The following is a 27,446-nucleotide window of genomic DNA, read 5'->3' on the forward strand; positions in this document are numbered from 1 at the left end:
GTTATAAGCTGGTGTCTAGTCATCTACAGTTATAAGCTGGTGTCTAGTTATCTACAGTTATAAGCTGGTGTCTAGTCATCTACAGTTATAAGCTGGTGTCTAGTCATCTAGAGTTATAAACTGGTGTCTAGTCATCTACAGTTATAAGCTGGTGTCTAGTCATCTAGAGTTATAAGCTGGTGTCTAGTCATCTACAGTTATAAGCTGGTGTCTAGTCATCTACAGTTATAAGCTGGTGTCTAGTCATCTACAGTTATAAGCTGGTGTCTAGTCATCTAGAGTTATAAACTGGTGTCTAGTCATCTACAGTTATAAGCTGGTGTCTAGTCATCTAGAGTTATAAGCTGGTGTCTAGTCATCTACAGTTATAAGCTGGTGTCTAGTCATCTACAGTTATAAGCTGGTGTCTAGTCATCTACAGTTATAAGCTGGTGTCTAGTCATCTAGAGTTATAAGCTGGTGTCTAGTCATCTATGGATATAACCTGAGGGACAACAGAGAATTAGCTGGTTAGTTTATGATGCTTTCTGTCTGGACCTGGACAGCCTGCGTGTCCTGCTGCCTGTCTGCCTGTTCTGGCCCTGGGTCCCCCCTGGGTCTGACCCTGCGTCTGGGTCTGGTTCACCTCCCGTCCTTCTCCCTGACCTTGGTCCTCCTGTCTCTGGGTCTCTTGCTGTTGGGCTTTGTCACCACTCTCACTGCCTGTCCTGTTCCCATCTCACACTGACAGTCTCTACTAGCTGAGGGAGCAAGAGCGCCGCCCCTCTGGGTATCAGTGGTAGTGACCGTTCCTGTGCCCTCCCTGGGACCCTGCTCTGGGCCAAACAGGTCCTCAGACAGAGCCTGGGCTGTTCCGGTAGATAGAGCAAGGCTGGCCGCAAGCACAGTTCCCTCCCCTGTCATCGTCCCCTGCACTGTCCTGGGGAGAGGCTTGGTCCACATCCTCTTAATCATCAAACATCTCAGGTGTGAAGATTCTCTGGTCTTCCTCTAGCAGGGTGAGATCGTCTGGGCTCAGAACTGGCAGGGACCTCCACAGGGGAGGGGTCTAGAACCGGACCCTGGTCCTGGCTGGGAGGGGTAGCGCCGGCCCCCCACGGGCCTTCCTTCCTGGGCAGGGGATCCAGACTTACATTCTCCTGGTTCTCTTCTCCACCTCCACAGAGTCAGGCCGAGGCGGGTTGACCAGAGGACCACAACGCCGGCCTGGGTCCCGGGCCTGGAAGATGGGGGGGTTTTGAAGCGGGTGGAGCTCACAGGGGTGGAGATGGTACAGGTGGTGGTGGAGACGGTGGGGGAGGGGCCTTGGGATCACTCTTCAGATGAGCGGAGGGGTGTTGCTGTGTCTGCTTCTGGTCACGTGCCCACAGAGAATACACACGTTATGGGAAACCATAGAAAGGAAAGACAACACAGTTGTATGAAGACTGTTATAATACATTTAGAAATTCAGATGAGCTGAGGAGTTGATTGGAGCAGTCATCAGGTGTTGACAGTAAAGGTGAGAAAATAACGGGGAAAGTACATTGACGATGCCAACATTGGCCTCAAGGATCCTATATGCTGGGCCCGTAACAGCTAGGTTAGTGTACAGTACACTACACATGTTTAGTGGTTTAGGTGTGTGGGCAAAGGATGTCTTTCTGACTCTTGTCCAGAACAGTGCAGAGGAGAAGAAATCACCACCACCGTTTCACGCTCAATATAACACAAACAATGGTCAATGTGATTTAATTAAAAGCAACAGTCTAACATCTGCTCATCAAGCTGCTTGCCTCAGACCAACCCAGCATCACTCAGCCATGTAGAAGGTCTCGTAGTAATGAGACAGATTGGTGCACACAAACTCCCCCCACCTGATCCAGCTCCTGCCACCCCCACCCACCCCTCAAAACACAATTGAGCAAACAGCTCAGCCTTACAGCGACCCAAGTAACGCGACAGACAATAGACTGGAGCTCTAGAACGGAGTGTATCCACCTCATTTACAAACCCAGTGACCTCATAGTACTATCATTCCGTTAGGTTCAGACCCATGTTTTTCTATGGATCCATCCTCAGTGAGGTTCAAGGTACCATATGAAACCTGATCTCGCTGCATTTACGCTCGCTTACCTAAAACATATATACACAACGTTTTGTACATCAACATGTCTTAACATTCCTAAAGAGGAAGAAATGTAAAATGTTTTGACTAAAACCGAAGCGAAGAATCCTGAACGTTGGTCAAATGAAACCCTGGAGGGAGGAAACGGCAAGGGCCTTGCTCCTCTACAACCCTAACATCTTTGTTCCACTACATTTATTTATCAGAGAAGTAGATCCAAAAAGCCTCACATTGTTCCCCTGTTCCCATCCACTTTACTGGGACAGAACTGTTCTAATAATATCATCCCATCATGAATAACAAGATAGATGAACACACCAGATGTTGGTCTGCAGTGAGATCATGTAGTCGAGGTAGTGGGAGACTGACTGATGCAATGGACTCATTAGGAACCACGTATACAAGGAGCTAACGTAAAGACCTCTGGATGAAGCTTTCATATGTTTTTATGCACCAATCAAACCTCTGACTGATAATCTACCAGGACCTGACCCCCTGTAGCTGGGTGTGGGGCTCTGGGACCTGAGAGGTGGTAGTATTGTCTTCCACAGTCACTAGAGATTGACTGGCTGGAGACAGGATGGTGGTGCTGTTGAACGTCTGGCTCCCTGCTCCATGGGTCTCTCCTGCCCCCTGTTGGCACCTGGAGAAGGCCATCAGCGACTGCATAGCACAGATGAAGGCGTTGTGGTGCCTGAAAAGGTTATGCACCCACTTGTACAGACCTGGTGTAAACAGAGACCAATCTTGTTGGTGGAATATAAAATATAAAAACAAAATGATTCCCACTTTTCTAATAACACTTATTATATCAATCCTCTAGGTTAAAACCACAACACACCTCTATCTTGTGGACTAGCATCACCACCAAGTGCCCAAGATAAGAAACTACACATTGTGTCAGGCAACGGAGACATTCAAGGTTTTGTTTGAGTAATTCAAGCTCGAGTGGCTGCAACCTGCGATCATTTATTTCAGTACCTGATATGTATTTGTTGGGGTTGTTTCCAAACCGGTCGTCTACCAGAATGAGGGCTCCCCAGTCATTCTTGTGTCTGATACACCTGTGCTAGTAAAAACATGTTCAAGTTCAGGTAGTAACCTCCTGGTTTTCAAAATGATCAAACATTTTTATGCTTACTGATCATGAGCCTGATTTGTGAGCTAGGAAGAAGCCTCCTGTGATAGGCTGAGTCGAGGACAGAGAAACAAACAAGAACACAAAGAGACCCGCACCTGACCAGGGCTTGGTTGAGGGCTCTGTAGGCCTGGATCTCATACCAGCGGGAGCCTGACAGCAGACCCCTGGCTTTGCAGTGCTGGTCATTATACTTCATCTTCAGCTCCACCTGAAAACACAGCAGGAATGTTAGATGGAGACACGTCACAGGATGGGTCATCAGGACACTGCCATACTGCCACCACAGACCAAATCAAAGCTGAAAAAGAGCAGAACAGACAACGCGAGACCGACTGGTATGCTTACAATGACATTGAAAGATTAATAATAGAAAACATTTGTCCCGTTTTAAAATCTGGTTAGCTGAAGTCACTAGTCTGTTACATATGGCAAGGATTTAGCATGATATCTCTGGCAGATCCATCACATTTGATAATATATGGCAACCCTTTCTGTCTTATCTATCATGTGATGGGCAACATGACACAGAGTCTGCAATCCACCCCAAATTTCAACAAAAAAAATGGTGCCGATTATTTTCTACTCTGTCAAGGCACTGTTTTTGTTTTTCCTGTCTTCTTTCAGGGGGTGGGGGTGTTATTGTTGTATTGTTTGCTGTTATCTGTCTGCTTGTAAAAATGAACATGTATAAATAATGTAATTTTGTTATGTTACAGCCTTATTCAAAAATTACATGTTTTCCTCATCAATATACACACACACAATACCCCATAATGACAAAGTTAAAACAGGTTCAGACCCTTTGCTATGAGACTCGAAATTGAGCTCAGGTGCATCCTGTTTCCATTGATCATCCTTGAGATGTTTCTTCAACTTGATTGGAGTCCACCTGTGGTAAATTAAATTGCATGTGAACAATGTATGAACATTTCCCGCTATCCCCACAATTCTTGTCAAACACGATTACTAATAGATTTAAAGAAAGTGTAGTTGTTCAACACTGTACCGAAAGTTTCGTAAGAGAGCGCATAGATACAAAATACTAATCGCTAGTGTGAATAACGGCAAAACATTTATTTGTGTATGTTACATCGATATTTAGTCGATCGATACACCCCAGACTTTTGGCCATCTGTTTCAGCTAGGTTTGTTTTCCTGTTGTAGTTCACTGTCTACACGTAAGGCACATTTCTTACAGACCTACATTCTAATTAAACAAACGGACAATAAATACAAGTCCACTAAGTGTTCTAGAATGAAGGAAAATATGGGTCAGTTCAAGAGGGTGATATGTGAAAACGGTGTCATTATGTCATTATAATCAAATCCAATTATTCATCTGAACTTTATTATAGCTTCAATATGCTTGTACTTGACAGTTTGGATGAACTACGAACGTTATAGGTGCGTTGGAAAAATGACACGCTCACGAAATTCATCTGATTAATTAAATACGAGTATGATTTACATTCATAATTTTAACCACAATGTAACAAATAAGCAAACTGGTTTTAACTTTAACATTAAATGTGCTCACTTAGCCTATCTTCATCTCCCTCCGTTGCATTGTATTTTCTACTTTTAGCACCCTGGTCAAAAATGGTGCGTGCGCTAGCAAGGTCAAATTGTCGGGACCCCGGTTCCCCCATTGAAATTGTCTTTAGGTCAGGAATCAGATTCAACCGCCGGCCAATTTTTTTTCTGGAGAGGATGGTCAGGGGCCGAAACATAATTCCAAATAATTTGTAGACTGCAAATTGACCGCAAGAAACCCAAACAGATAATATTTGACTAAAACATAATTTCAAACCTAGCTTACATTTGGATATGATCACATATACAGTGGATTCGGAAAGTATTCAGACCCCTTGACGTTTTACACCATTTGTAACATTACAGCCTTTTTTACTCATCAATCTACACACAATACCGCATAATGACAAAGCGAAAAACAGGTTTTTAGACATGTTGGATAATTTATTAAAAACAGATACCTTATTTACATAAGTATTCAGACCCTTTGCTATGAGACTCAAAATTGAGCTCAACTTGGAGTCCACCTGTGGTAAATTCAATTGATTGGACATGATTTGGAAAGGCACACACCTGTCTATATATAGAGCAAAAACCAAGCCATGGGGTCGAAGGAATTGTCTGTAGAGCTCCGAGACCGGATTGTGTCGAGGCACCAAAACATTTCTGGAGCATTGAAGGTCCCCAAGAACACAGTGGGCTCCATCATTCTTAAATGGAAGAAGTTTGGAACCACCAAGACTCTTCCTAGAGCTGGCCGCCTGGCCAAACTGAGCAATCGGGGGAGAGGGGCCTAGGTCAGGAAGGTGACCAAAAACCCGATGGTCACTCTGACTGAGCTCCAGAGTTCCTCTGTGGAGATGGGAGAAACTTCCAGAAGGACAACCATCTCTGCAGCACTCCACCAATCAGGCCTTCATGGTAGAGTGGCCAGAAGGAAGACACATGACAGCCCGCTTGGAGTTTGCCAAAAGGCACCTAAAGCACTCTCAGAACATGAGAAACAAGATTTTATGGTCTCATGAAACCAAGTTTGAACTCTTTGGCCTTAATGCCAAGCGTCACATCTGGAGGAAACCTGGCACCATCCCTATGGTGAAGCATGGTGGTCATCATGGGGTGTTGTGTGTAGATTGCTGAGAATTTTTTGTAATTTAATCGATTTTAAAATAAGGCTGTAACGTAACAAAATGTGGAAAAAGTGCCTTCGGAAAGTATTCAGACCCCTTGACTTTATCCACATTTTGTTACATTACAGCCTTAATCTATAACGGATTAAATACAAAAAATCCTCAGCAATCTACACAAAATCATAACATTTGACTGAATCTTGTGTAGCCCAGAGCATTATCTTTGACATGAAGTGAGAAGGACAAATCGCTACTTGTCAGACACCACAAAACCACCAAATGTGCTCCAGTGGGCTGATAGGCTAGCCATAGCTGTGGGCCATCACCTGTGCTCTGACCTGCCATCCAGCACCTTTCAGGCATCAGGCAGGGCACATCCATTGAGAACTAATGTGATTCATGTGGGCTGTGGAGTGGGAAGGTGAGGGGCAGACTGGAATCTCAGGGGGAGACGCCAACCCCCTGTAAAAAAAAAAAAAAAAGAGCCTGAAGAGGTTTGTTATTGCCTGCCCAGAATTCCCCCTCAGACAGATCTGTTGTGAAAGGGGGAATAAAGGGGGCATACAGCGGAGATGAAGAAGAGCAGAGACAGGAGGTAGGAGGGGGTCTAGACAACACAAGTGATGAAGTTGATCTGGAAAACAGATCTGCTGTGAAAGATGGGAGGATAGAGCAACAGGCAAAGAGATGGTGAAACAGGAGGTAGGGGGGCAGAAAAGGTGGTCCAGTCAACACACGACGAGCAACACGCCATGCCACAAAAAGGCCACGAAAGCATCCATCTCCATCAATTTGCATCCATCCATCAATTAATCTCTCCTGGATTTTCAGCGCTAACCTTTTGGGATTGACAAGTGAAAAGTTCATGTGGCGTCTGACGGGCGGGACATATGGGACATGCCAGCGAACAACAGGGACTGACAGGCAGGTGCAGTGTGTTCACAGCCCAGAGCACCATGTCCCCTAATGACACGGGCATGTACACACTGTTCCCCTCTCTGCTTTCTGTCCTGGGCAGAGAGGTGTGTCATTACTGGATGTCATCATGGTCTGGATGAGTCCGTCCATATTTGGTCTGAGCCAAATAAAGAACAGGAATTAGATTCATTACAAACAAAAAAATATGAAGAAACGCCTCACTAGACCATGTCAAAATGGACCTGTAGAAGCCACTCCATTTTCTTCCTGGCCAGATGTATACTACTCATGTCATGGGGGCTCACGAGGCGCAGGCTAGTGGCTGTATGGTGAGATGAGATGTCTCGTCCTGTCTGTTAAACACCAGAGGGCTTGACGCATCTGCTTCTGAGACCACGAACGGAAATGGCCAGTATCCCCGAGCCGCCAATGTCATCGAAATCCAATGGGAGTCCATTTCAGCGTCCCACCCCAAGTGAAAACCATATCTGACATGACAGGATGCATATGTGAAAAAGCCAATTCTAGCTTCTAGCGAATCTCCTCCTAAATGTGAAAGAAACCGCCAGATAGAAGAGATTAGTTAAAATGTCAGGAGATCGTTAGTCGCATGCTCGCTTTGGCCCAGCCCTCCCACCGCTACCTGTTCATGCTTAAAAACATACATTTGACCAGCAAGCATGGTTTGCAGCTGAGCGGACCGGTTTGCGTGTGCCCCCCTGGCAGGCCTAACCATCTTGTGCCTGTCAGTGAGATTGTGGAGCGCTCCATCTGCCTAATGTGGCAGAGCTGACAGCTGGGTGCCTCGTCCTCAGTGTGTCCCTGTAAGACGTGAACACACACTCACAGGCACCTACCCAGCACGCACACACATTCTTACACCCCCCCCCCCCCCCCCCCCCTAAACTGTCTGGCCCTCCTCCTCCATAAAGTATCAAAGCAGAGACACTAGGTCTCTATAAAACTATGTTTGTGTCTTAAAATGTCTGCTGTGCTCCTCATTAAGCAAACAGAGATGCCGTATCAGTGGCCTTTCATTGCCTGTTGAACCAGAGGATTGTTTCTCTCCCTCACACACACACGACTGTGTATTGTAAGACATGCCTGTTGTGGAAAAAACAACTGTACATGTGTATAATGTAACATTGCGTGCGTCCCAAATGGCACCCTATTCCTTATATAGTGCAGGGCTCTGGTCAAAAGTAGTGCACTAAATAGGGAAAAGGGTAACATTTGGGATGCAGATTAAAATGTAATAGTAGCTTAGCAGAGCTTTCGATGTGGAGGACTGTTTACAGTTCACCTTTGATCTCAGGCACGATAACAGGCTAGTAAACGCAGGGCTGCTCTGTGCTTCGGTTAAAACCTTAAAGTTTTGCTGAGAGTTGGGTCTGGGAAAAGCAGTCTAGGCACGAAGGTAGGCGTCCACACTACATGAGGGGTCTACATAAGCTATAGGGGGTACATGTTTGAAATGTGGGACAGGGTCAGTGAGTCCAAGTTAACGTGTGCTGAGAAGGGAATGTCGATATGTGCTTCCATAAAAGGCATAAATGTTAAACAGCTGGGAGAGTAAGAATATATGTACTTTTGTGGCTGTGGGCATGTGAGCGAGACCATTTGAGTGTAGTATAAGTGTAGTTGTGAAAGTGTGCACTACATGTGTGATATGAGCATGCGTGCATGTGAGTGTGATATGAGCATGCGTGCATGTGAGTGTGTATCTGACCCCTCTAAGATCCCCGTCATAGCCGAGGCAGCGTTGTGTTGCTGTGTACCTGTGGCTTCCTGCCTGCCCGGCGCCTGCTTGGTTGTTTTAGCGTAGCTGTCAGAGGGGCCGTGGGGACAAACAGTCACAGTGACCTGGACCTGACAGTCATTAGTGTCATGTCCTGTCCCCTCTTCTGGTAATGGGGGTCAGCTAGCAGACCTTACCTCCCCCTCAGGGCTCCCCTGGGGCCAGGACAGGCAGCTGACACACCAGGAGGAGAAAAAAATAAAAAGGAGAGAGCAAGAGAGCTGACATGCGGACTGCCATTTACACCAAAGATGAGAGGAAAGAGAACTTATCAGAAAATATCTGCTGTGCTGTTGGGTGAACCTGTTTCTCAGCATGAGTATCCCCCAGGAGCCCATAGCTCTCTCTCTCTCTCCCCCCTCCTTCCTTCGGCCACATCTAGCCTACTCATCTCCCATCCCTCCAAGGCTACTCAAAATGTAGCCTGCAAAAAGGGAGCCTGCGATCGGGCTACACGATAAGGCTAAATACTGATGCTGGGCCTCGCGACACTGACCTTAATTTGAACTTACTCTACCTATTGTCTTCTGATTTCGTCCTTATTTGGGTGTAAATACGAGACAAAATATCCACAGAAAAGTGTTATTAACCCACCTGCCTCTGTGTGTGGCTATCACGATTTGCTCATCTTCACCTAAGGCACGCTCACAATAAAGAAAGTACCCGCACGCGATGCATGCATACTAACCAGTCTTACAGGGGTTTGCATAGTTTACATGGTTTTGTGCATGTACAAGGTGATAGAAATCTCCACGGCAGTACCAGTTTGAAAAGTCGGTTTAATAAAACATTCCTATGGATATTTTTTAGCCCCGAAGGACCAACCGCACAGACAACCGGTAGAGCAAGTTCAAACGTTACATTATTCAACATTCTGGCTTGTAAGGAAACTTTCCAAGTGTTTGCAGTGCTTTAATTCAGACTGTGTACACAGAAAGCTGGCATCACAGTCAGATTTATTAGGCAACACTGGGCCATGACAAAAAGGTAAGGAAGAATGGAGGGAAGACGGAGGGAGGAGGGATGGATGGAGGGAGGAGGGATGGATGGAGGGAGGGTGAGGAAGACAAAGGTAGAAACTATCTGCTCAAGACAGACAGAACAATCACTTTGGGATTATATTACAGAGCACCAGAAAAGAAGAGGATGGAGGATGCACTTTGTGTGTGTGTGTGTGTGTGTGTGTGTGTGTGTGTGTGTGTGTGTGTGTGTGTGTGTGTGTGTGTGTGTGTGTGTGTGTGTGTGTGTGTGTGTGTGTGTGTGTGTGTGTGTGTGTGTGTGTGTGTGTGTGTGTGTGTGTGTGCATGTGTGTGTGTGTGTGTCCCCCAGTGTGCGTATGTGTGTTCAGAACTTTTTCAGTGTTGGCTCTGGAGGTCTGTAGGAAAACACATTGGTAGCCAGCAGATTCTGTGAAGCGCTTCCACCTGTATGTGACTGACTGGACACAACGGTAAACAGGGGTCTTTCTCTCTGGGTCCTCTGCTGTGAAACAGACCTGATGGGCTCACCACCAAGAACTTGTCTCTGGTTCTTACCTGCAGGTCCTTGATGTTGGGGAAGGGGATGCCAACGGTGACCACTGCTCTGGCGTTGTTGTCTGTGAAGTCCAGTCCTTCACTCACCTTCCCTCTACACACAGCCATGAGCAGAGCTCCATTTGGGGGGGACAGAAACAACCCTAACATCAACCCAGTCATCTGTCCTAAACAGATATGACTAGAATTCTTCCACATTTAAAAGGGTACCCAACACCAAACCAATTGGTGCTCAATCCCTTGCACAAGAGAGATACAGACAGAGAGACAGACTGACAAAGATAGAGACACAGAGAGAGAAGAAGAAAGAGAGCGAGTGAGACAGAGACAGCCCAGTCTCACCTCTGTCCCGTGCAAACTCTCCACTGATTCTGATGGCATCATAGTACATCTGCAGCAGCTCATCAAAGTCTCTCCTCTCTCCTCCTCTAGGCTCTGTGATCACCGTCTTCCTCTCCTCCAGCTTCTCCCACAGCCCTGTGTTGGTCAAGCGGTCACACAGCTTGTCAAGCATCTAAGAAAACAGAACACCAGCAAACAGAGCAGGGCTTCATGGATGCATCAACAAAAATAATAAACAGTGTGATTTGTTCATATCTTTTCAATTAATCTTTTTCTTAACATTTCTTAATTTGTTTACTCGTTGGCTGGTAGAAATGGCATACTTTTCAAAACTCAGCTATCAGCAGATTCCTGAAGACTACACGCCATAGCCTTCCAATAAATAAATAACTATCAATTGGTCCTAACATGAATCAGGCTTGGCACCACTATGGGATGGAAGCTATTCTTCACATGGGTCTTAATGACCTAATGAAGCAACAGAGCAGGAGTTGAGACTACAGTAAACAGGGAAAAAACTATGGCCATATTATACCAAGAAATGTGGTCCACATTAGAGCCCCCTGAGAAAACCTTTCACATAGCAGCATAAATACTGAGGTTTGTCTGCCAGCCAAAAGCAGCAACCTCTCCTCTCACAAGACACACAGAGAAATAGGTTTCCAGGTTTCCTTTCTAGAACTCTAAACTGTTTTCAGAGCTAGTGGGGGCACCTTGAATCCTTTCAGGGCTAAACAGTCCAGTACACTGTCCTAACAGCTTGGCATCCAGACACTGCAGGTATGTGTGTGTCTTAAAGTCTGAAACAAAGTTCACATCATGATGGCACTGGAAGCTCCTCTGTCCCCCAGTCGTTCTCCCTCCTGTGGCTCAGTTTCCCCCTCCCCTTCCTCCACAAAGTTGATGCGTTTAAACCCCCCCACTCTTCCTCCATCCATAATAAAATCACTGTTGTTGCTGTTGCTGTTAGTGCAAAAAGTCACAGTCTCTCCAGGGAGGAACATTGATCTAAAAGCCCTCTCCTCGTCAGCTCCTAGCAGAGATCTAGTCATGTCTCCACCGTAGCGGATTATTTGCATGGCTTCACAATCAAAGAGCATCTTCATTGGTTTGGAAATGTGTTCGAAGGGTCAAGTAGAAGTTATTCTTGTCTTGTAGTCAGCAGAAAAACTTCTCGCAACAGGGCTGGGTTTGGGAGTAGTAGGCCCCAGCCAGGAGCAGTGAAGCAGTGGGAAGGTTAAAATGGAGGAAGGTGTTTTCATACAGGCCTCGTTGGCCCATGTTATTAAGTGAGATACAGAGAGAGACCAGAACAAATAGAGATTGACCGAAAGAGAGGGAGAGAAATTCAAAGAAAGAGAGATAGCTAAAGAGAAGAGGGGGTGTTTGTACAGGCCATTATCCAACTGTCCTGTTAAGTGTAAATGTGCCGTTACTGTCAGAGAACAGCGGCGTACCCAGAGACGACACCAAAAAAGCATCCAGGCAGTACATAGTTTAGGACAAAGAAGTAGTAGTATTTAAACATTTTTTGCAGTTAGTCGGTTACTCTAACACAGTGAAAGATAGGGAAATGAAACATTACGAGCGCGTGGATGGATGGATAGTTCCTCTAGTTCCTGGCACACCAAGATGACTGACTAGCTACAGCCTGCCTGTGATTGTGAAATGAAGCAGAGGCGTATTTCATCAGGTCGCCTCGCTCAGCGCCACAAAACAACCGGGAGGGCCGGGAAACAGGAAAATTTGCATCAATAAAACACGACACTTTCACAAAAGCCGCAGCGTTACATTGACAAGGGCCCCCCGCTTCATTCGTCAACCACCACAACTCCTCCACAAAACTGGTTGTCCGAACAATTGCTTTCCGATCCAATCCTGACTGACAATGGGTGAATTATTCATGTTATGTACTTTAGGATGGGAAACAAAACAGCCATTATCTGCCACACTGCACTTGAGGAAGACCAGAGGAGAGGCCGATTCAAGGAGGAATGGAAGAGGAAGCTCACTCTCTCGACATGCGAAGCTTACTCTCTCACTGATCTAATTGATGGTCTGGGTCACTGTAGTCAGCATCTTGGATTGTTGAGATTGTCCTTTATGCAGCCGACGTAAAACTTCTACCAGGGAACAGCGAGTAACCTGATTACAAAGGGAAGAGTAACCCGATAATAAAACGCCAGCCAGGGCTCTTAAAACACAGAGTGTAAGTCACAAATAGCACCCTATTCCCTATATAGCGCACTACTTTTGACCAGAGCTCTTTAGGCCCCCCTATGGGACATGGTCAAAAGTAGTGGACTATAAAGGGAGTAGGGTGCCATTTGAGACACAGGAAGAGACACATGCACTTGAGCAGCACAAACAGTCTTTGTGCAGAGCTTGTCGTTTATATTCCCCGAGTTGTAATTTGTAAAGCCCTTATAAAAGCGGGGGGTGAAATACAATCCAGTCAGTGCCACTCCAGCAGGAGCCACTTGGCTTGCAGCAGGGCCCAGGGTAATGGTCCCTAATGCTTTTATCTCTCAGACACTAAGAGTAAACATCACTCTGTCTGCATTCCAAATAGCACACTACTCCATACATAGTGCAGTGCTTTTGACCATGGACAAAAAAGTAGTGTACTTTAAAAGGGAATAGGGTGCCATTTAGGATGAACCTTCTGTCTCGTTGCTCCAACTGATGCTGCCATTTAATTACGAGCACATTTTCCTTAATCTTGACTGAGTAGAGCTGGGTTCAAAGGCGACGAGGCGAGGCAGGGCAGAGAATAGGCAGGGAGCATAAACATTAAAATCAGTAGATGGTGATAGCGCTGACATCATCCAAGTATTCCTATGCAAACTCCCGATTGCTCATGAAGTATTTGAAATGTGCCGTATTGCTGAATGGGGCTGACTCTTATACCTCACTGAGTTGAATGGCACCAAACAATTGTTAAGGATCATGGTGAAAGTGGCCACAACTAGCAAAGGATCATAGTCGATGAGGTTGTTTTCATCCTGCCTGAGAGTCAACCAGGGAGCCTCCTCGTAGCCTGCCTGTGTCAGCACGTGGTCCTGTGTGACAACAAATCTAGTAGTCACTATTTCATTAAAGCTTTTGGGGCATTCTGACAAAATTCACATAGAAATCTGAGTTATAGATCCGTCACTCTCATTGAAAGCAAGTCTAAGAAGCGACAGATTTGTTCTATCTGCGTTATTTCTAAGCTTCCCGTTTTTAAGTTTTGTATCTTTTACTCTAAGTTTTGTACACCAGGTTCAAACAGCTGAAAAGACTATATTTTGGGTTGTTAAAAACATATTTCACATCGGTTTAGACGGTAGAATGATTCTCTACACTATACTTGCTAGTTTTGTCACAAACTGAAATTAGGCGAACTATTCCAATTTTAGCAGTCAGGAAATGGGAGGAGCGATTTCTGCCCAGTGCAATTTTAATTAAATATCTCGATTTGTGGTGAACTTTAAAGAATTCACGTGGGGTTCGAACTTGATCATAATAAACTAATTTTAAAGCCTAAAACGACCGCAATAATCGCCATTCTGGTGATCGTAACTTACATAGGGTTTCTAGGGCAGACCAGGGCTTTTGGCGCCGCTAGGTTGCTACGCAGTAGCCGACCAGTAGCGCTTCTGACTTCACGCTCCAGACTGGACACTTGGGGCCTGGCAGGGAGACGAGACAAGGAGGAGGGCTGGCTAGGTCTAGGAGACGGTGCTACACTACTCTATGGAGAGGCAGGCAGACACATGACAGTCACCTAGCTATTCATCAAGGCTCGTCTCCTCTGCCAGACAGCTCACCTTGACCTCTAACTGATCTGACCAAACTAACCAAACTAATGACAGCTAATATAATTTTGCAAGAACTATGCACAAGCAATCGGTGCACACCAAAGTGAGGACCTGTGTAGAGTTTATGTGGCCGAGTCCACACGTAGTACACAGAGTATGACTGGAAGGATGCCGTTGTGTGTCATGGTGTGCGTGTGTGTGTGTGTGTGTGTGTGTGTGTGTGTGTGTGTGTGTGTGTGTGTGTGTGTGTGTGTGTGTGTGTGTGTGTGTGTGTGTGTGTGTGTGTGTGTGTGTGTGTGTGTGTGTGAGTGTGTGTGTGTGTGTGTGTGTGTGTGTAACTTGGCCTCCATGACTAATTTAAGGGCATTATCTGACGGGTAGGTGACGTATCCACAGGGTCTGCTGAAGCGCTAAAGTAAATGTCAATCTGCACACTCGGCTGGCGCCCAGGTGCACAAACACAACAGGAACGACCCACAGAGGGGCAAACCACCACACGCACACACAGACATTTTAAAGTAAAATGGCTCCTTTTGAATTTACCGGTTGTGTACTTAATTTAAACAAATATGAAGGAAATAGATGAAGAGGAAACAAACTGAAGGTGGTAAACGTGTGAATCAAACCCCCGCCCCTAGTGGCAATGTGTAGTCCACAACCACTGGATCTGCAGCAGGCCAGTGCTAGCATGGCCCCTCATTCTACAAGGCACACAATAAGGGTCCAGGGAACATGACATGAGGAGGACTACAGAATTTGGCCAGTCTCAGAGTAACCAACAGGCACAACTAACAGTGAATAATTCATGGTGATTTCTGGGTATGGTGTGTGTGTGTGTGTGTGTGTGTGTGTGTGTGTGTGTGTGTGTGTGTGTGTGTGTGTGTGTGTGTGTGTGTGCGTGCGTGCGTGCGTGCGTGCGTGCGTGCGTGCGTGCGTGTGTGTGTGCAACGCTCAGGTTCTGGCAACAAACAACTTGGTAGAGTGGGCCAGATCTTTGCTTTGTCTAGTCTGGCGGGACGAATGCCACTCTTAGGCACTGAACTCTACACCTCTCTCTTGTGCACGTCTTCCCTCCCTCCCTCCATGGACCCACAATCTCCATATTTCACCTCTTTCCTCTCCACTCCCTCTTTCTGCCCTTCCTCCCATCCCTGATGTCGGTGGGCTGTGTTGCGACGCGTCACTGTTCTGATAGCGCCCGTTAAATTATGGAAGGGGTCTTGGGCGACTGTAGCATTAATGAAACATGCAGGCCCGCCTGCTCCTACGCTGCTTTGTGGTTGAGAGCGAGAAATGTGTTACAGCCTTAAATTATTCTGTTTAAATATGACAGCAACCTTCACGCCAAGGGCGGTGCCAACCAAGTGGCTTCCGCACCACCTGCCACCCCTCCCCTGGTGTCCACACCTCGAGCGTGAAGCTTGGGCTGTCAAAGTTAAGCACTGAAGAAGATCTTCTTGGTATCTACTTGTAGTCTCTCTCTCCAGAAGGGTTAGCTGTTAGTGAGCACAGACAGGGGTCATCATGATGATGTGGTCGGTGACACTTTGCTTCTTGAAAGTCCAATATCTTGAAAACTTGACTGCTGACATTTAAAACATTTTGGGATTGTATCAAAAATGAAAAACCCCCCACCAAAATATAGTTTGAGTGGAATTCCCCTTTAAAGCTTTGCCCCCTCAAAGCTGTAGCTTAGCGAAACATTTAGCCTACAACAGCAGCAGCAGCGCACCTCAGGTTTCCACTGTAAAAGGCCATATAAAACATCTCAGCTGGAACAGTAACGATGGATACATCCCCGTCTGAGCAAGGTGACCCATAAACCCAGAGATAGGGAGAGACACACCCAGTAGAGATGACAGCACACCTTACACTGACTAATAATGTTGGAGCGTGGCTGGAAGACAGCAGGGCAAACGTGTGTGTGTGTGTGTGTGTGTGTGTTTCCAGCCTCCTCCTCAGCCTCCTTCAGGCGCCAGCGCGGAGGCCTTTTCACACATACAGCTAGGTGACATCACCCTAATGGCCCTTATCTCAATCTGCTTTAAAAGCATCTTGCGTTTCCTTTTGATCTTTTCACCCCTGGAAAACACTTTTTAATAAGCCCACCTCTCCTCTCCAACCCCCCATGCTGTGTTTTGTCCCTTTCCTCTTGCGGTGCGGCCAGACTGCGAGGCGCGGGCAGAGGGGTACCGTGGTTTTAATGGGCATTAACTGGGGGGCTGTTGAGGCTCAAGTGCTACAAAACCACAGCTCCAGGAGGGCTCTGGGAGATGTCTGAGTGTGTAATGTCTGCAAGTAGTGTGTGTGCATGGCCACACACACACATGCCTGTGTGCGTGCATGCGTGAGAGAGTACCTTTAACTGTGTTCTTGACTTGTACTGTATGTTCAGTGTGCGTATGTACCCTCACTGTGTCTGCCAGAAGTGTGTGTGTGTGTATCTGTCAGAGGGCGACTGACAGAGCCGAGAGGCTCTGCGGCCTTGCTGTGTGATCTTAGTACTGTATGACTGTGGCCTCTGTCCTTCATACCGCTGCCTCTCTGATAGGCATCATCCAGACACACTGGAGAGGGGCGCCTGAGACGACCCATCCTCTGTCTCACTCACACACACGGCTCACCGGCTCCAGAGGGCCTCAACAGACTCTACAATTAATACCCCTCATCTCTTCATCATCTTTAAGAGCCGTCTGTCTGCACATTAAATATTAATGCACAGAGGGCATAGAGCTCCTACACTAGTCATCAATAATACACAATACCCACGAGAGTTGTTCTGTGGCTGTCTCTGCCTGCCTGGCGTCATGGCTGGGGGGAAAGAGACAAAACTGCATCCTAATAGGAGACTTTAAACATTCATATTCTGATAGCACTGATATAGTCTCAACTGGATAGTCAACTAGAGGGAAAACCTTAAGCTTTGACAACATCAAAGGGTCAAATACAAACCATAGGCCTATTGTAAATAAGCATAAAGAATGTGTGCATTGTAAGACACTAAACAGGCACACAAGAAGACACACAAAAGAGGTATGGAGCACTATGCAAAAACACAAACAAACCTTCACATGTAACACTCACGTATCTGTGCACGTGCGAGCACCAACACACAGCCACAGTGACATGAGAGAGCCAGCTGGTCCCTAAGTGGACTGGTGGTGGTGATGTGACAGAGACACAGAGCCTGAATGGAAATCTATTATTCATGGAGGGAAGCATAACAAACAAAGGAGGACAAAGTATTTATCAATGGGCCCTTAGAAGTGTCTGGTTAACTGAAAGAGAATACCAGGTTTTATGTAAGGTATTTGTCAGCCTACAGCTGTTTAAGAGACACCTATTAGGTCTACATAGGCCTACACTACCGTTCAAAAGTTTGGGGTCACATAGAAATGTCCTTGTTTTTGAAAGAAAAGCTCATTTTTCATCAAATTGATCAGAAATACAGTGTAGACATTGTTAATGTTGTAAATGACTATTGTAGCTGGAAACAGCAGATTTTTTAAATGGAATATCTACATAGGCATACAGAGGCCCATTATCAGCAACCATCACTCCTGTGTTCCAATGGCACGTTGTGTTAGCTTAACCAAGTTTATCATTTTAAAAGGCTCTTGCTCAGGTCCTCTTGCTCAGTTGTGCACCGGGGCCTCCCACTCCTCTTTCTATTCTGGTTAGAGACAGTTAGCGCTGTTCTGTGAAGGGAGTAGTACACAGCGTTGTACAAGATCTTCAGTTTCTTGGCAATTTCTCGCATGGATTAGCCTTCATTTCTCAGAACAAGAATAGACTGACGAGTTTCAGAAGAAAGGTCTTTGTTTCTGGCCATTTTGAGCCTGTAATCGAACCCACAAATGCTGATGCCCCAGATATTTAAATAGTCTAAAGAAGGCCAGTTTCATTGCTTCTTTAATCAGCACAACAGTTCGCAGCTGTGCTAACATAATTGCAAAATGGTTTTATAATGATCAATTAGCCTTTTAAAATGATAAACTTGGTTTAGCTAACACAACGTGCCATTGGAACACAGGAGTGATGATTGCTGATAATGGGCCTCTGTACGCCTATGTAGATATTCCATAAAAAATCTGCCGCTTCCAGCTATAAGAGTCATTTACAACATTAACCATGTCTACACTGTATTTCTGATCAATTTGATATTTTAAATGGACAAAAAAATAGCTTTTCTTTCAAAAACAAGGACATTTCTAAGTGATCCCAAACTTTTGAAAGTTTGTGTATATTACAGCTGCTATGGACTCTTAGGACCTCTTCCTTTGGCATGCTTTTGAAATCAAACAAAACGTCTTTACTCTCTACTTATCTCAACCTCATACCAGTTGCGCCAAACTTGCTTACACACAGCAAGGATATCATGAGTACATTAAAACACTCGACCTCAATATGTGGTCTCTAGCCCCTCCTGGTGGTAAATGGTAGGAACTGAAGATGATTTAAAGGAGAAAGTGGTGAGTGAAAATTAGGAACACATCAGCTCAGTGGTTCTCAATGGTCGTGTTCACTATGGCACTCTGAAGCTAAACGTTTTGCAACGGAAAAAGAAAATCTATTGAACTTTTTTCAAAACGCGCTATGCTTGGCTACATAGTCCAATTCCTTTCTGAGCATCGTTAACCATCAGATTGTTTCTGGATACTATGAAAAAAATTATGAAACGTAACATCAGTGGTGAGGCTGAAATTAAGGTTGGAGGTTTCTCCTGATCTGTGACTTGCTGATGACATGGCTGCCAGCCTCTAGCTGGATAGAGAACTTGACCCCCAGCTCTGATGAGAAGGATCCCATAGGAGACAATGTGCCTGAGGTCAGCACGATGCTGTGAACACTGTCCGAGATGTCTGAGAACGCCTGCCACCACACACACACCACCACACCCCTTAGGACAGGCAGCGCTCCACGTAATGTAATAATACGCTATGAGTAACATGTACTTTTATCCCCCAATATAAAAGTTGTATACACAGCATTTACGCTCCAGTACATCCTCCCCTGCTACTCACCAGGGCTGGGTTGAGGCACCAGAAGCTGAGTGTGTCTACGAGGGTCTTGGTCTTGGCACTGTGGCGTCGGCGGTTGGGCCTGGCGAAGAAGCCCTGAGCATCTGGCACGTCTGGAGCAGTGGTCCAGGTGTAGGACTGCTGCAGCGCCACGCGGTAGTCCTCTGCAAACCTGACCACGGGAACATGAACAGGACAGAAGTCTTCGTCAGTGATCGAAAGTGTTAGTATAATGTATTTTGTAGTATGTCGTTATGTTGATCTTGTTTTTCACCCTGACTATAATTCACATTTCCCAATTAGGACAATACAAATACTGACTGATTGTTAAAGACTGGTTCACAGACTGCTTCTGACCTGCTCTTCTCCCTGCAGAGGAAGTCCAGCACAATGAAGAGACTCTTGAGGACAGAGGAGCTGGCTGAGCTGATGGTGGGGACCTCCAATGTGTCCTCTCTCCCATTCACTAGCCCAACTCCTCCTCTTTCTCCAATACCGCTGCTAGGTGCTTCTATACAGAGGGAGAGATGAGGGAGGGAAGGAGAGATGTGGAGAGAAAAGATAGATGCTGTAGGCCTCCCTAAACACACAAGTCTTGCAAAAAAAAAAGGGGGTGAAAGTGAGAGAGATCAAAAGACAGGGATTGAGACAGGTGAGAGGAGACCTAGGTGATCAACAACATTATCTGACCTGCAGCATGGCAAAGGTGTCAGTGGTGATGCCCTCGGTATGGAAGAATCCCAGAACCTCCTTGCCATTCCACACCTTACAGGACATCTCATACTCCCTCTCAGCCAGAACACTGCAGCTCTCCTGCATCCAACTACATCACAGGAGGAACAGACAAACTGACAGAGCGCGAGAGCGGCCATCTTAGAACTACTGTTTGATATTGAGGAAAGCAAGTCTAGTGAAGACATTCTTTACAAGTATTGATTACATTTCATTTTTAACCAAGACGGGTTGATTAGTAGACCAGTTGTGCTAGTGCTGGGCTAGAAAGAATGTACCAGGAATAGATAGGTAGAGAAACACTACAGTAGTTTCAGTAGGGGAGGAGGTGATGATGAGAGGGCAGGCTGCAGCAGAAGGCCCAGAGGGGTTAAGGTCTAACTCACTCCAGGAGTTTAGGGCCTATTTACTTGAGCAGGGAACAGCAGAACGCCTGCAGTGGTTCGTGGTTGGAGCATCTGATGTTATGGGTCACCATCCCATCCAGCTTCTCCCTGGCAGACAGCAGCTGGGGTTTGTTCAGGGTGTAGCTGGCACAGTCCTCTATGTTGTGGGCCTCATCCAGAACCCCAATCTGACCCTTCAGGTTGATGTGAATCTGCAGGGGAGGAGAGGGGTAAGAGAGGAGTGGAAGGAGATAGCCTCCCCTCACTCCTCTCCCGCTCCACCCTAGTAGACATGCAGTGGGTTTGACCAGGTAGTGTTCAAGGAATATGTTCAGCTAAAAGTAAAAGGACACATCTATTCTTTAATGTGTGAAACCACCTTTTCATCAGGCCTACATCCTCATCACTCACTCCTTCTCTAACTCCAACAACAATTCCCTGCGTCCCTCGTTCCACCAGACTCACGCTCTCCCTGATGAAGGGGTCCAGTAGGTAGCTTTAGGGATAGAAGACTAGACCCATCTCTCACTCCTCCTTATCCCAGTCTCTCTGCTCCCCTCACCATGCCTGCCTCTCCCACCAGACCCAAGCTCTCCCTGATGAGGTCCAGTAGATAGTTGTAGGGACAGAATACGATACAGGCATGAGGTCCCTGGCAGCGTAGTAGGAGCAGGTCCTCAGCCTTCCCTCCAGCCAAACCAGGTCCTCTATGTCCCAGGACTGTTGGAGACCATGGACCCAGTGCAGTGTTCTGGTCCTGCATATTGTGCACGCCGTTTTTTGAAGCGGTACGACACGCCCTGCGTGTGGTACGTAAGAGAGAGAGGAGGGGTTGTTTTCATCTTTGACAATACACACATGAAAACTAATTAAGTTCAGCTCACTGGTGACCTTGAGGACCTCTCAGAACCAACACTGATCAATACCTTCATCATGGTTTATACACATAGGACACACACTCAATATAGGCCGGTACCAACAACAACTCTTCTGGCATTACCAATAGCTCGGGGTAATTCCCAAGCGGCAGTCTCCAGTCTCATGTACTAAGGCCCATTACCTGGTCATCAGAGGCGCCTCATCTACCACCATGTCACAACCAGCCGGCTCCCCGGTGACACACACAAACACACACACACGTGACGACTATACTCCGTTACCGCCAAAGGCATGGAAAGAAAGGCAGCTATCAAAGGGGTGGATGGGTGCTCACTTTCTGCAACACATCATGGATAAACTTTTGCACCTAAAACGGTTTTGTTTCAAACGGTTCAGTGTGTGTGCGCGAGTGCGCATGTGGCGAAGGTTAAAGGATTAGCGTCCACTCAAGTAATTCTTATATTGGGTCAATGGCAGCTTAGGGGTGTGATTTGACTTCATGACTCCACAAAAAGAGAAAACACAACAGGGGAGTCTTAACCCAACTAAGCTCAGTCAGAGCCAGGTGTATGTAACAAGAGACTGGATTTAGACAGGGCCTAGAGAGTGGAGGGATAAACAGGGCTGATAGAAAGATGAGTGTGATGGAGCTGTGGCCATTCTATCCTCTAGGGTTATCGCGGGAACATCTATTCTCTGTAACAGATCAGGATGTAACACTGTCACCGTGGCGACTGTAGGCTGAGGTGGACAGGACAGATAGACACCTCTGGTGACAGCGAAATAGGGGCTTATTATACGATCAGGCTGACTCATGTGTGTGTGTGTATGTGTGTGCTCATTACACTAGCCCCCTCACCTTGAGGAGAACAGGAGTTAGGACTGTAACAGTTACACTGGCTATAAAGTCTCCCATCCGACACAAAACCTGTCTGAAGACTCGTGACACGTCATCGTGCTAGAGACTGACCAATTGGGGATATTATGGGGTGTGATTGCCACCTGGGGCGACAGTGATGGGGGTTGTCTGCCTGTCCTTTAACTGTGGGGTTGGGTTACGAAGCCTTTCTTTCTAGAGCTCAGAGGCGGCTCAAATTCACTCCCTTTAAGTGTCTGTCACTGGGATTAGAAACACCACTCAAACTCATGATCGGAGGTGTGTGTGTTTCCATGTCTGAAGAGGTCATGGTTTTCACAGCTGGATTGGGGTGAATCTCAGTTCAAAATAATTAAATTCAGGCCCAGTAATAGTCAACGACCTCCATTGAGAGGTATGAGGGCAACACTAATGTAGACTAGCTAGGAGCTGAGCTGATCTAAGCCCTGGGGTGGAGCAGGCCGAGAGGCCTTGACCTCGGCTCTACACAACAGGACCCTTATATTGGTGAAACTAGAAGTTAGGGAACTGGGCCAGCAACTGGACAGTCATCAGTTAAAATCCCAGGTTTGTGTGTATAGGGTTGCAAAGCTACCGGTAGTTTACCAAAAATAATTTAGGTAATTAAGAGAAAAACTATGGCAATCTATCGTAATTTTGAATCACTTAAAAAAAATGACTCATATATAGAATTCATTTTTTATATCTGTGTCTATATTGTCCGTGAGTTTCTAGTAAATATGGTTCAAGAGAAAATTGCCTAATTAATGAAAAAAAGCATCTAATCAACAATGGCTGGCGGCGGTTATGGAAGGTGGCGGTTATGGAACCGCCACCTGTCCCAGACCTGTTGTTTTTCAACTCTTGATGATCGGCTATGAAAAGCCAACTGAAAATTATTCATGATTATTATTTGACCATGCTTGTCACTTATGAACATTTTTGAACATCTTGGCATAGTTCTGTTATAATCTCCACCCGGCACAGCCAGAAGAGGACTGGCCACCCCTCATAGCCTGGTTCCTCTCTAGGTTTCTTCCTAGGTTTTGGCCTTTCTAGGGAGTTTTTCCTAGCCACCGTGCTTCTACACCTGCATTACTAGCTGTTTGGGGTTTTAGGCTGGGTGTCTGTACAGCACTTCGAGATATTAGCTGATGTACGAAGGGCTATATAAAATAAAATTGAATTGAATTGAAATGGCATTATTTTTCTATTAACTCTGCAACTCTTCAAACTATTAACTTTTTTCACAACTGCCATCAGTTTGACGCCAAAACATCGACAACATAAAACTATTTCATGCTGAAACCCAGTTGAAGTGAGGCAGTACCTCTGAGTGGACACAGGTGTGGTCCCTACTGGAGACGATGATGATGGGGGCGGAAGAGTAGAGAGCGTACGCTTCATCTCGTGGGCCATCTGAGTGATCTGTTTGTGGGAGCGAGTGCCGAAGATTATCTTGGGAACTTATTTCTTCTTGCTCTCTTTGTCCTTCTCCTTAGAAGCCTTTCCCTCGGCTACTTTCTGGCCGCCTTTGGACGAGGCACAGGGACAGAGAGAGCAGGACACCACGGAGGACTGGTGGACACATGGAGGGAGAGATGGAGGGAGAAGGAAGATAAAATAACAAGATTTCAAGAGTGTTATCTCTTCAGAAAATTGCGAATTTTTTATTTTTATTTTACATTGCTCACTATAAAAATATTGAGACCAAACAAAAATCACCAATACCAGACAACTGGTGAACTTTATATGCTCCATTGGTGAACATATAGTAAAGTATAGCAAGAATGTGTATATGCACACAATACTGCCTGTCAGTCATGGTTAGATTACATTACCTGACTGCTGAAAGCTGATAGGTTGCCATTGTTGGGGATGTGAAAGTGTAGCTGCTTTTTAATTGGCTGTTAGTAACCACAGGGGATGTGTGGCGTCACCTTCTCTTGACACACAGGTGAAGCGTAGCCAACAGCGTTGCTGAAACCAATACCAGTCAGGTGCTGAGCTCTTTTAAGTCGGACACTTTCCACCCCTTTCACTAACGCAAATAATTGGCATTAGTGTTAGTGAAAGGGGTACCAAACCATGAAGACTAAACAAGTCAACCTCAAATAGTACTGTTCACCGCAAAGTTCTAAGCTAACCACATAGTGTCCTTCAGCTGTTTCCATCAGAGGAAGTCAAATGTTCTCTTATGACACTGTTGAAGTAACCCTGAATCTAAACCTTGAGCTTAGTGACTGCACAAGTCACAAAATCTTTTACAATCTGGCACCAACCGGTTGATATGCCTCACCATATAAAGGAAAGCTCAGGGTGTGGGTTACACCTCCAGCAAGCTGAGCCTGTGGTGCTTCAGTAGAGACTAGAAGGGCCAGGCGTTTCAGGTTACCCTCCTCTCCACTCTTTTTCCAAAAGTGTTTGCCATTAAATATTACAATGTGTGTTAGGGGGCCCTAAAGGAGCTCAGCCACTTTTCCCTTGATTGAACAGGTATTCACTCTGGGTGGTAAACCGATTTCCTCGCTCTCAGCGGCAGTGGGTGGAATTGTCCAGTGTTGAATGAGCCGGTATGTGTCTGTTGCAGAGGGCAGCCAACACCATCAGGCCCCCTGTTAGTTATCTACATTCCATTCCAGGGGGGTGTCTGCTCGCTCCTGAGCCCAGCAGAGCCCCAAACCGTGTCGGTCTGCATCTCAGACGGGGACGGGCACGTAAAGGGATACTCTTGTCAACGGTATCCTGCTCCTGCCTCTTGACAAGGGCCTCTATTCAGCAGTGACCCCCCCCCCCCATCCATCCTCCCACCTGTCTATGAATAAGTAATTATTTGCCATGATTTCGCAGTAGGAGGGATATGTGGAGGGGTCTATTTAACGTGGCAGCAGGAGCAGCAGTTAAGGTGATCGGGCTCTGTTGCACAGGCGAGGAGCGGATCCGCAGAGCTGAGCAGTATAACTGGTCTGTTCCAACGATGTGGCCCTTCTGTAACCTGATCCTACTAGGTGCCCCTCTGTTTGTTCATCATGTCAGCTCAGGGCTCTTTATACCCTTAACTCACAGGAGCTGCCTCCTAAATGGTACCCTATTACGTTGCTTCTGCCTATAGTGTTCATAAGAAAACCCCTCTTTAAAGATATCACCCGGTGTGTTCCAAACAGTACTAGTTTCATCCTTATTGTCAGGGCAGAGTGAGTCAGAACCATGCCCTGGATGTGGTGGTGGTGGTGTGGTTCTCAGTCACTCAGTATACTCTTGGCCACGTAGACCTAGCTGATTCCAGCCCTGTGTGCCTTGAGTTTCAGCATTGCACAGCTGACACTTGAGAGGAGTCTTACACTTCGGGGGGGCCAGGTGATGGTGGTGGGGGGTTGGCGGGGACAGGCTGGCTCGCTGGATGCCAATTCGCTCCTCAGTCCTCAGGCTTCAAGGTTCAGAATGCACATGAAAATGTGCACACACACACAGGGGGTGGGCTGGCTGAGTCGCAAATAGATGACTGCAGTGCCATCCTGATCAAATACCTTAGGAGACATGACACAAACTAGGCATCACCCCTCTGCTCTGGTATGTCCCCCAAATGGCACCCTATTCCCTATATAATACATTACTTTTTGAACAGGGCCCATAGGGCTGTAGTCAAAAGTAGTGGACTATGTTGGAAATAGGGTGCCATTTGGGATGCACCCTGCTCTGCAACTGGCACAGGTGTGAGGCTGTGCCCCCCCCCCCCCCCCACCCCACCCAGCCCTACCTCCTCAGAAAGCAGCGGTTTATCCCTCTAGGTCCCGGGGCTCAGTAACCAGCGGGTGAACCCCATTCAATATTTATGCCTGGCTTTCACAGATCAGCGGCGAGGCAAACCCTCTTAATTAAAAAGTGGAGCTCTGTCCGTTCAAAGAGCCCCATTCAGGACGTCAGTCAGCAGCTTACAGCAGAGTACAGCCGGTCAGGTATCAGAGGAAACCCAAGACGAACAGCGGGAGGGGACTTTCTCCTCCTTCTAACTATTCCTTTTTCCCCCTCCTCTTCCTGCCATATGCAGCCTAAACACGACCTATATCACATGACACATTCACTTGGCACACAAGAAATGTGAGAACAATGCCAAAGGTATGTGATGGAGCAGAGCCACAGAATAAGTGGGCTATGCTGCCACCAAGTGGACACAAAGTAGTATTTGGGTGGCTGTACAACACACAAATATTTATCTTCATGGACTCTAATGGTTGGCATTAAGGTGGTAGTTAGTTGAGCTGTTCCTAGATCAGCATTAAAAAGCAACATATCCTTAGTTTAGAATAGATGTACTCACACAGCACTGTGCCTCACGAGGGCATGTCCATCGGTCAGGTCTGGCCGATATTGCCAAAATATCATATCAGAATATTTTTCAAATGTTTGGCTGTATAACAGTATTTGACTGTATTTTGTTTCTGAATAATACAAGTTCTAAATATGTTTTATGAGTAGTGCATGACCCTAGGATGGCAGCAAATTAATTATAAGTGATTTGAATGGGCTTTCTACATTCTGATGGCTTTATGCTCAACCAAACTAAATCAAATCAAAGTTTAGCAGATGTTGTAGTGGGTGCAGCGAAATGCTTATGTTACTAGCTCCTAACAATGCAGCAAAATGTCAAAGAGTACACAATAATACAAAAATACTAAACAAAATTCAAGAAATGTCAGAATGAGGATTCAACTGCCTTTGAAAGTAGTCCAATTTCTAGAACGTTTCATTAAATTTAGCACTGTATAAAATATCTTTGTAGACGGTAAAATTCCCTACCGGTATGAGTATCCGTACCGGTATACTGTACACAAAATATTTCCCCGCCCTACCATCAGTTGAGCTGATCCTTAGATCAGCACTAAAAAGAAACATATCCTAAGTTTAGACTAGAAATTATCACACAGTAGTGAGCCTCAGGGGGGAAGGTCCATCAATTTAGCTGATCCTAGATCAGCACTCCCCGGCAAGTGGCACCATATCCTTAGTTTAGATAGATGTACTCACACAGCAGTGTGTCTCAGGGAGCAGGTCTATAGTCTGTGCCTGGGTATTCAGCTCCACTGTCCAGGTCAGTGCTCCAGGCACTGGTCTCTCTCCCTCTGGCTCATCATCTATAAACACCACTCCCTACTCCAAGCACCTCCTCTTACAACCCCAAGGGGAACAGAGAGTAAGGGTTTTGTTATTGAGTGAATGTTGTACATTGTCCTATAAAAAAATGAA

The 27,446-nt window shown here is 46.1% G+C and overlaps 1 pseudogene; it reads right to left on the bottom strand.

Annotated features, from left to right (window-relative positions):
• Positions 1–472: 472 nt before the first annotated feature.
• Positions 473–27,446, bottom strand: part of LOC139549846 (Fanconi anemia group J protein homolog) — a 56,745-nt pseudogene continuing 29,771 nt past the window's right edge.

This window comes from Salvelinus alpinus, chromosome 22 (assembly GCF_045679555.1).
Source record: "Salvelinus alpinus chromosome 22, SLU_Salpinus.1, whole genome shotgun sequence".
NCBI classification, from domain to species: Eukaryota; Metazoa; Chordata; class Actinopteri; order Salmoniformes; family Salmonidae; genus Salvelinus; species Salvelinus alpinus.